This window comes from Zea mays, unplaced genomic scaffold, assembly GCF_902167145.1.
Source record: "Zea mays cultivar B73 unplaced genomic scaffold, Zm-B73-REFERENCE-NAM-5.0 scaffold_594, whole genome shotgun sequence".
Taxonomy (NCBI): domain Eukaryota; kingdom Viridiplantae; phylum Streptophyta; class Magnoliopsida; order Poales; family Poaceae; genus Zea; species Zea mays.
Window position 1 is genome coordinate 1 of NW_023367250.1, and position 7,500 is coordinate 7,500.

The 7,500-nt window shown below is 47.0% G+C and overlaps 1 protein-coding gene across 1 annotated transcript in view; it reads left to right on the plus strand.

Annotated features, from left to right (window-relative positions):
* The first annotated feature begins 6 nt into the window (after nt 1-6).
* The window catches only part of LOC118475723 (30S ribosomal protein S7, chloroplastic), a 16,784-nt gene continuing 9,290 nt past the window's right edge, over nt 7-7,500 (plus strand). The window contains exon 1 of the mRNA XM_035963946.1: nt 7-7,500. This exon is cut by the window's right edge and continues 6,532 nt beyond it. The gene's annotated coding sequence lies outside the window, so the exon portion shown is untranslated.

Here is a 7,500-nt window from a genome sequence, read left to right on the forward strand (position 1 = left end):
AGAATAGGAATGAAGTATGGGAAGAAATAAGAGCCTTAGGCCTGTGCTTGACATGTGTTGAGCTACCCTGGTCATCAGTGCAAGGTGAAGATGAACATAGTAATAGGTGACAGTGAAGAGAAGGAAGATGAGAGATACGTTCCTTAGAATTAGAAGTCGTCTTCAACTTTCTTCCAGGAAAGCCTTTCACCGAGCGAGCAGCTAAGCCTATGCCCTCAGACATTGATTGCTATACAGAATTTAGCATAAAGTACTTGAATATTGATTATTATTCTGAGGCTGAGAGAGCAAGTAACTTAATGAAGCAAGACTTCGAAGAAAAGGAGAGAATAAGTGTTGTGTTTCAAGTAGTAGTTGATAAAGTATCAAGTAGAGAAGTTCTTCCTAGCTTCTTTTCCAGCAAGAAAACGTATTGTTCATACGAAAAGCAAAGTACTTTCTCCAATCCAACAGAAGAGGAATTCAGCAATCAAGTCTACTAATACAAGTCTGTAGTTTGAGTAGTTGTTTTTTCAGCCGATTCTCCGAAATTGAAGACAATTATCCTCACTCAAACTTCAAAAAGTCCTTTTTTCTTTTTCTGATGTAAATTCTGTCTGTCTCCTTTGTCCTTCCTAACGCTAGTCTAGTCTCCTTCGTTCCACTCGTCCTTGCTTTTTTTTTTCTTCTTCCTATCGTCAAAGAAATAGGTTCAGTGGTTCGACCTCCCAAAGGTTAAAGAAAGACATCGATATTAACCCTCCGGATGATGATATGCCCCAACCATCTATACCCCATGGTTCGTTACTCGGGAATTCGGAGAGGTCAGATGAGATAGATGGGTGTGTTCAAAATGGAATGATCCCCTTTCTCATGTTTTCATTTATGTTGTCCACAAACGAATAAAGAGTCCGAAAAGACGTACGCATAACAGACTCGGTACCTAGGTCAATGGGTTCAGTGGAGAATTGCGTATAGAAAGGAGCAAGAAAACGTATGCGCTTTAGCAACAAAGCGCTCATCCCTTGTTCTTTCGCTTGGAAGCTCAATCCCCTCGCTTCTTCTTTCGCTTCTACGCTCGTGCTTTCAGCAAGTTCGTACCAGTCGTCAGTCAAGGAGGGAGCTCCAACCTCCGCGCCTAGCCACAACCTAAACGCTGGTTCTATCCCGGCAAGGGGAACCCGGTGGGAAGAGGGAAAGAAAGATCAGGGGAAGAAGCGGGGTAGAGGAATTGGTCGACTCATCAGGCTCATGACCTGAAGACTGCAGGTTCGAATCCTGTCCCCGCCTAATCACGTCAGATACTTGTACGAGTCCTGATCACCTGGGTAAAAGAATCTATGTTCAAGTCGCCTGCCTAACAAATAGACGACTGCGTACTGTAGTTAGTCTGTTCCGTTGGTCCGATCCGAAAGTGTTGCTGTGTAAAATAGAGATTGTGTGGGTGTTCAGTCTCACAATCTCCTCCTTTTTTGTTCTGGCTGGTTAGAGCAGAGGACTTAAAATCCTCTTTTGCTTAGGACTCAAAATCCTAACAGAGTGGTTCGAATCCACCTCAGAACGAGAGCGAGCCTGAACGAAACCTAACGCTGCGCTTGACTGGGAAGACTGCTGCGCTCCCTGCGGGTAATAGCAAGAGAGTGAAGAACGAACGATCCTAAAAAAAGTAAGCAGTGAATGAGTCCGACTCGAGTTCGTGGGTCAAAGGCGAAAGGCAGATTCGGAAAGGATAGGATCCTCCTATCATGATGATTAAGGGAAGAGTGAATTGAAAGAGATAGAGATGGTTCTTTTGTTCGGGAGACAACCATTGTAGATTCCAGCCGAGAAGACCAGGAAAAGAGAAGGATAAAGAATGTCATATATCTCAGGAGCTAGATCACTTCCCGATGAACAAGTAAGAATTGCCTCAACAAAAATGGATGGAATTGGACCGAAAAAAGCCATTCAGCTTCGTTATCGATTAGGTATCAGTGGGAACATCAAGATTCATGAGTTAACTAAGTATCAGATCGACCAAATTGAACAAATGATAGCTCAAGATCATGTTGTTCATTGGGAATTGAAGAGGGGAGAACGAGCAGACATCGAACGATTAATTTCTATTTCTCGTTATCGTGGAATTCGTCATCAAGATGGATCGCCATTACGCGGTCAACGAACTCATACTAATGCAAGGACTGCTCGCAAGCAAATTCGGAAATGAAAGAAGGCTACCGAAAGAACAAGCAACGGATTGAGCGCTCATCCCTTGCGCCTGCGCATACGTTTTCTTGCTCCTTGCAAGTCAAGTAGAGTAGTACTTGTCTGATCAATCACACTGTTCAATTCAATAGTTCTTTTTTTATTTTTCGTTCGATGTCTTGAACCGCTTACTAATCACGTATACGTATAGTAGGCCCCCTTCGCCACTCCACGTCTGGCCCGTCTTGGTCTCGCTCACTTCGCCCGCCTATCGTATCGGTTCGGCTTCGTCCGTCAAGCGACAGCTTCACTATCGCTCATGACTGGTAGTTGTCTCTATCTCTATGTATATGTAGTAGTCGTAGTCGGCCTTTGTTAAGCTTCGCCAGAAGCGACTAGTCGCTTCCCGAATGCCTCTTTCTTGTACTAATTAATGTGTATGGTCTAGTCTTTCCAATGCCTCTTTCCTTGCCGCCAACGCACGCTAGATGGAGAGTAAGCAAGCTACCTTGCTTGCATTCGTTAAACGGTAGCTTCCGCGCCCTTCCTGCCTGCAGAAATTTATGTGAATGATCGTGTCTTCGACATCAATTTCAGTCTGATTAGATATGTCATTGAAACAAATCTGTTTTGTCTTTGTTTTATTTTCGGATGATAAGGATGAGCCAGCCGATCCTAACATAATTTTGGAGGAGCCGGACGACGAAGCCTCCAAATCTGATAAGGATGTCTCCGACGCGACCGGACTGCAACTATATATGGGGTCCGGAGGGAAAAAAAAGATATGCTGTTTCCTATCAGTCCCAAGCGGATACCCCCCAGCTTCCACGGTCCGCTTACCGAGGAAGAGATGCGGGAGGACCCAGGGCCAGAGCAAGTTGGGTTGGGGTATAGAGCCGTAAGCGCGGTGGGGGTGACAGAGGATGTGCTCGTACGGTTCATAGTTGGGTATGATATTCTCGTGGATTGTTGGGAACGTCCTCTATATTCGAAATATGCCTTTCTAGGAGCATTACGATCTGCAGCTCAAATGGTCTCTTATGAAGTCTCTATTGGTCTTATTCTTATTGTGCGCCTTGTGAGCACGTTTGGATCCGCGAAGGCAATCGCTCGGATCTTCCCCTAACCCAACCCGGGAACGGACCGGAGGGAACCGCAGCATGAGGAATGTCCGCGTCTCGTCGCAAGGCTCGTTTTGAGTTTTGGGTCATAGGGCGGGCAGTCCGGGGCACAAGGGTCCTGGTACTACCCAGGTGCGAAGAACCCCGGAGGTGACTGCAATGAGAAAAAATGTCACTCACCGGCCTAAACGACGAGCAAACACTCGAACGTGAGAGCAAGGGATCACCCAACGAATGGACGAGCTCCAAGGAGGGAGGCAAGAACCATGCTTTCAGAGAAGTGGCGGTCCGAATCCACTCTGACAAAAGAAAATAACTGACTAAGCCGTAAGGGGGGCTCCACACGGGACGGGGCCAAGGCCTTCATGTATGGGTGACAGATCGGCCATAGGAGTACTCCGGGATATACACCAGGGCAACTAATGTCGAGCATACGATGATGCCGCCCGTTTTCATTTCGTGAAAGTCCCCGGCAGAGGAAAGGGCTGTAGGTGATGGCGCGTTCTGCTTCTTAGGGCTAGGGCGATGAAATCGTTCCTATGGGATCGTGCGTGGCAGCTGGTATAGATGATGATGAAAGGCGGGCCGCTTGAACCGGGACCTATTCTCATAATAGGCAGCAAGCAAAGCTAAATAGGAAAGGGGGCGACGCTGCCTTTTTCGTCAAAATAAAAAAGGGTGGAATGTGGAGCTAATATGGCTGGCTACAAGTATAGCCAAAGAAAGATGAGACGAGACGGACTGTCAGAGGACGCAGCGGGACTACCAGGGGAAAGCCCGCCCCCGCTAGCTAACATAGATATCTATTCTCGGTGCGCATATTCGAGATTTAGAATCTCTTTCCGACCAGGCCAGGCCGAATCGGGCCACCACTTGGGATGGGAATGGCTCAGCCCACATGCATCATTTGATGAAAGCACTCCAGTCCAGTCGCCTCCGATCAGTGGCTTGTCAACCACCGGACCGTAGCTCCTCACCGAATGCCCCTGCGTTGGGGCAACACAGCACATGACTAGTTCGCTCAAGGACCACACCCTCTCGAGAGCAGGATGCCGGCCGAGATGGAGCACCAACCTAGACTTTCCTTGGGCTTGCCCCAATACAATAAAGGGCGGGCGCCGAAAAGGAAGCAGTGACGCCTTTTCGACGAAAGCTTCGCTTGCTTGGTAGGCGCTGCTTACTCACCCTACTCCCTTAGACAATGCAATGCTCTGAACACGAAAGTTTGCAGTTCAGCCCTCTTCTCCCATGCAGAGTCGCAGGCAGCGCCTCGGATAAAAGCACGGACGAGCCACATGCAGGGAAACTTGCACGTGTGGTTCTGGCCGGGGACCCCGGTATACTGTACTAATATGTGTAGGTCCCTGTAATTCGAGTGAGATTGTCATGGCGCAAAAGCAGATATGGTCCGGTATTCCCTTGTTCCCCGTATTGGTTATGTTCCTTATTCCTCGTCTAGCAGAAACTAATAGAGCTCCGTCTGATCTCCCAGAAGCGGAAGCTGAATCAGTTGCAGGCTATAATGTAGAATATGCGCGGGATGCGATCCTTAATAGTTCACTGTTGGCGGAAGCCAATGTCTCGGGACTCATTCTGACTTAAACAAGGGGTGGGTCTTTACCAAACCAACTTCCAAATCCAAGATTTAGGGAAAAAAAGAGGGGCACTCTTCATTCGAAACTCATGAAGAGGTTTTTGCCTTTTTATCAAAAAGGGGAGTTGGGTAAAGCAAACTCCCTCCTTGGACGAGCACGGGGCTTAGTCAAGTAGAACCGGGTTGCGCTGCTTGATGCTCCGATCGAAAACAAATCAGTGGGGCCATGCCGGTACGACGGAATATGCGTTAGAAAGGTCAATCCCTCCCCCCCTTTCTTTTTTTTTAATGAAAAACCGGGCCGAACTTATATTATAAAAAGCAGCCCACCCGCTTCCATAGAACAATATCGCGGCAACGTAGACCTAAGTGGATTTATTGGATCCTGGGGAACCATCACAAGTACGGCCGGCCGGCCTATAGAACGAGAATGCCGTGTCGTCCAGCGGAGCTTAGAAGAAGGTGACTCGGAGCCTAAGGAAGGTGACTCGCGCAGACAGCTGACTCCTTTTCAATAGAAAGGAATAGCCAAACCTACCCAGCTGGCTGGTCAATCTCAGTGATCTTATCGGCCGGCAAAGCGGAGACGGACGACCACGGTCCCGACCTTACCAGCACCGTAGGTTTACTAATCAATGAAGCCCCTCAACCTACTATCTTTTCTTACAAACTCAACCAAGCCTAACCAAACCCCATGCTAACGACATGTTCTTGATATTGATTGAGTTGGAGGGAGTCAGAGACTACCACGGAATCCTTCCATAGTCACCCCGGTGACCTTCGTCACCAAAGCGTCACGACAGTTTCAAAGACCCCTCATCTCCAGTGGGGATCAGTCGGAGCACGTAGGAATGCCGACCACTACATAAGCCACGTCTGGCTGAGGCGAGCAGCAAGCGGGGGGGAGTCTTTTGAAGTACAAGAACGTTGGGGTGGGACGCTAGTACTTAAACTAGGGTTGCTTCTTAGCGCTAATCTTGCGTTTTCAGCAGTTAGTTGTAGCGCGCCTTCCCTCCTTCTCTCATTTCGGAAAGATTTGGCAGTATTTTCTTATGATGACCTGGTCGAGAGAGTACGAAACATCGGTGTAAAAGATTGAGTGGGATGGTTATGGTTATAGTAAGGGGCGAACCAAGTGCTTGCGCGAAGAAGCGAATCAATCAGAATGGAGACAAGGAGAGGCGAAACTCAACTAAAATGGAAAAGGGAACTCGACTATCATGAGCGAAGTGAGGGAATTCCTTCTGATTGGGTCCCTTAGGGGAGAGACAGAAGGTATTATTAAATAGAATCAGATCTTTGACGATCCAGTATTAGCTAGTAAGTGTATGGACTCAGACTTTGATGACTCCCTAGTGGCCAGGGAAGCGTTAGCTTCACCCTTTGAACGTCTCATTTACTCTCTCTAGCTCTCGACTTTACGTATAGGAATTTAAGGTACATTGGTCGATGAAAGTGAACATCTATCTTATCTTACGCCACTTACTCTAGCTTTACTTTGTGGAAGACGTCCGATTGAATGATCTCCAGTGGGTTCTATTACCATGTGTACCCAGCCTGCTTCCTTCTTTTTTACCAGCCTCTCTGCTTCTGTCAGTATAGAGGAAAGTCTTCAATCCAAATAAAAAAAGGAAAAAAAAAGATACCTAGCATGACACATCAGCTACGCCATCAGAGCCTGTCCACTTGCTAGTCAGGAAAAAGAACCGCTCCGTTCCGTGGGCTTCTTTCGCAGCTCTCTTCACGCTCGCTTTACGAGTGCAACCAAGTTCAATAAACTGTGAATGCTAATTTAATTCATAGACTATGCTGGTTTCTATCTAAGAGTCCTGTGAGACGCTTTCCTTCTCATACACATCTGAAGGAACGTTTGATCATCAGCATTAGAGAGTTTTGCAGGTCCTTGAGAGAACGTTATCCAGCCACCATACCATGGTCTGAGGTGAAAGAAATTGGTCCTGGTCCATAAAACGAAAGGTGCTGGGCAAGCGCAGAGAAGTCGTCTGAAGGGGAGTTCCATAGGAATGTTCAACTTCGATCAACCTTGGTCCCATGCCTAAAAAAGAAAGAAGGTAAAAAATAGGGGTGATATAATCCACTGCTCGCCTAAGAATGTACTGACGTAATCCCTACTATGGCTTCCCGAAGGATCCAGCAGCTAAGAGGGTCCGAGCCATAACGGATTGATGTGACCGTAGCGGCGACTGGAATCGATCTGAATGAGGCAGTTATGGGACTTATCTTATCTAACATAAAATATATATATTATATATGGAGGAAGGATTCAAAAAAGGTGGGGGTCAAGGTGTATAATACGAGCTCCACTTTCAGGCAATGAGCTAGCTTAACCCTGATTGCTTAAGGTTTAATACAGTCATGTTGGATCTGCTACTAATACTAAGAAAGGCAGAGAAAGACTGATTGCGACAGCTCAACCGGATGAGACATCTCTTATTTACAGAACTGTGCCAACGTGTGCCTACATTGTTTGATTTACCAGTTCCGGGTATTGGATTTTGGAATAGAAAGAATGAAACTAGTACCAGCTTATCGCCAACCGTGCTTTCTACCAACTCCGCCAACCCCAGACGGGAATATTTATTTTTTTTTATAGCCGCACCT